The 2801-nt window shown below is 44.0% G+C and overlaps 1 non-coding gene across 1 annotated transcript; it reads left to right on the top strand.

The window, feature by feature from the left end:
* Positions 1-2481: 2481 nt before the first annotated feature.
* TRNAK-CUU (transfer RNA lysine (anticodon CUU)) lies at positions 2482-2554 on the top strand. The gene has a single exon. It is a non-coding gene; the product is annotated as a tRNA-Lys (tRNA).
* Positions 2555-2801: the final 247 nt, after the last annotated feature.

Below are 2801 nucleotides of genomic sequence, written 5' to 3' on the forward strand. Positions count from 1 at the left end.
TGGTGTCAGCCACAGCTTGGCAGATCCAGGAGTCTGTGAGGAATGAAGCTCATCTGGTTCCTCCCAGAATTCCCTCCAGGCTGGGCCACCCCCTACCAAGGCAGGCTGTGAGAGGGAAAATGTGGGTGACCCCCAGGGCTGTCCACTCTTTGGTTTGGTTTGGTTTGGTTTGGTTTGGTTTGGTTTGGTTTGGTTTGGTTTGGTTTGGTTTGGTTTGGTTTGGTTTGGTTTGGTTTGGTTTGGTTTGGTTTGGTTTGTTGCCACCAGGGTTATTGCTGGGGCTCAGTGCCTGCACTATGAATCCACTGCTCCTGGAGGCCATCTTTTCCCATGTTGTTGCTCTTGTGAGCAGTGAGGGAGGAGGCCTCAAACTGGGAGCCTTGTGCAGGTCCTTGCGCTTTGTACTTTGTGTGCTTAGCCCGGTGCCTCATACTCAGCCTCTCTCTAAGACCAAGTTCCTCTGTAGCCATTATCCAACCCAGAGGTCTGGAGATACTTGGTGAGAATATTTTGGGTTTGTTCTTTGTTTTTTTTAATATATTTTATTTGTTTTTAATGACAGAGAGAGAGAGGAGCCAGAATACTGGCTTATGATGGTGCTATAAATTCGGGAACCTGAACAAAAGTCACAGCACCTGGGATGCAGGAAAACGGGGTTTAATTTGGCATCAGAATCAGCTCGTGCTAAATATTTTTGGGCCCTGGTATTCAGTAAGATTTCCCTTTTATACAAAAAGAAAGATTGACAAATATTTCACAGTTATACATACAGGAACTAAGAGATGGGCAGAGGTCATAAAAGGTTAAAAAGCTGTCAGCACTTTTACAAACACCAGAAGTTAGAGGGGGTTTAGCCCTAAAGAAGTCATGTACAAGTAGTTGCCATTAATTTCTATACTCGACTTCAGTACAGGGGCTTGAATCTGGGGCTTTGAAGTCTCAGGCGTGAAAGCCTTTTGGATGGTAGCGCAGCAGGTTAAGCGCACATGGTGCAAAGCACAAGGACCCCTGTAAGGATCCCGGTTGGAGACCCCGGCTCCCCACCTGCAGGGGAGTCACTTCACAAGCAGTGAAGCAGGTCTGCAGGTGTCTGTCTTTCTCTCCTCCTCTCTATCATCCCCTCCTCAATCCATTTCTCTCTGTCCTATCCAACAACAACAACAACAATAACTACAACAATAAAACAATGGCAACAAAAGGAAATAAATAAATAATTAAAAAAAAAAAAAGAAAGCCCTTTTGGTTTTGTTTGTTCGTTTTTGGCAGAGCAATGTTCAGCTCTGGTTTATGGTGGTGCAGGGGATTAAACCTAGGACATTGTAGCCTCAGGCATGAGAGTCTTTTTGCATAATCATTAGGCTATCTCCCCAGTCCTAATTACAGCATTTTTAAAAAGATTTTTTTTCATTTTTTAAAAAAGATTTTATTTATTAATGAGGAAGATAGGAGGAAAGAGAAAGAACCAGACATCACTCTGGAACATGTGCTGCTGGAGATCGAACTCAGGACCTCATGCTTGAGAGTCCAAAGCTTTACCACTGCGCCACCTCCCAGACCACTGGGCCTATACTTCTTCTTTTTTTTTTTTGTATTTATTTCTTTATTGGGGAATTAATGTTTTACATTCAACAGTAAATACAATAGTTTGTACGTGCATAACATTCCCCAGTTTCCCATTTAACAATACAACCCCCACTATGTCATTTATTGCCCTTCATGGACCTGTATTCTACCAACCCACCCACCACCCACCCCAGAGTCTTTTACTTTGGTGCAATAAGCCAATTCCATTTCAGGTTCTACTTGTGTTTTCTTTTCTGATCTTGTTTTTCAACTTCTGCCTGAGAGTGAGATCATCCCATATTCATCCTTCTGTTTCTGACTTATTTCACTCAACATGATTTTTTTCAAAGTCACCATTTTTTACAGCTGAGTAGTATTCCATTGTGTATATATACCACAACTTGCTCAGCTACTCATCTGTTGTTGGACACCTGGGTTGCTTCCAGGTTTTGGCTATTACAAATTGTGCTACCAAGAACATATGTGTACACAGTTCTTTTTGGATGGATGTGTTGGGTTCCTTAGGATATATCCCCAGGAGAGGAATTGCAGGGTCATAGGGTAGGTCCATTTCTAGCCTTCAGAGAGTTCTCCAGACTGTTCTCCACAGAAGTTGGACCAATTGACATTCCCACCAGCAGTGTAGGAGGGTTCCTTTGACCCCACACCCTCTCCAGCATTTGCTGCTGTTACCTTTTCTGATGTATGACATTCTCACAGGAGTGAAGTGATATCTCATTGTTGTCTTGATTTGCATTTCTCTGACAATCAGAGACTTGGAGCATTTTTTCATGTGTTTCCAGGCCTTTTGGATCTCTTCTGTGGTGAATATTCTGTCCATGTCCTCCCCCCATTTTTGGATGGGGTTATTTGTTGTCTTGTTGTTGAGTCTGGTAAGCTCTTTATATATGTTGGTTAGCCCGGCTAGCTCAGTCGGTAGAGCATGAGACTCTTAATCTCAGGGTCGTGGGTTCGAGCCCCACGTTGGGCGCCAGAATGCCCCGGCCAGCAGGGCGGTGAGCAGGGGCTATCAACCCAATGAGACCTGAAATGATAGGGACAAGAGACGCGAAGAACGAGAGCAAGTCAAGTTTCTGATCAAGCTCTAAATTTTATTGTGAACACAGGCATTATAAGGCTTTGGGGAAGGAGGGGGAAGTGCTGGAGGAGGAGGAGGGGGAGCAATCTTCAAAGGGGGAATGTTCCTTGCAACATACAATGGATGAAATCATGTTTGC

Source organism: Erinaceus europaeus, chromosome 12 (assembly GCF_950295315.1).
Source record: "Erinaceus europaeus chromosome 12, mEriEur2.1, whole genome shotgun sequence".
Taxonomy (NCBI): Eukaryota; Metazoa; Chordata; class Mammalia; order Eulipotyphla; family Erinaceidae; genus Erinaceus; species Erinaceus europaeus.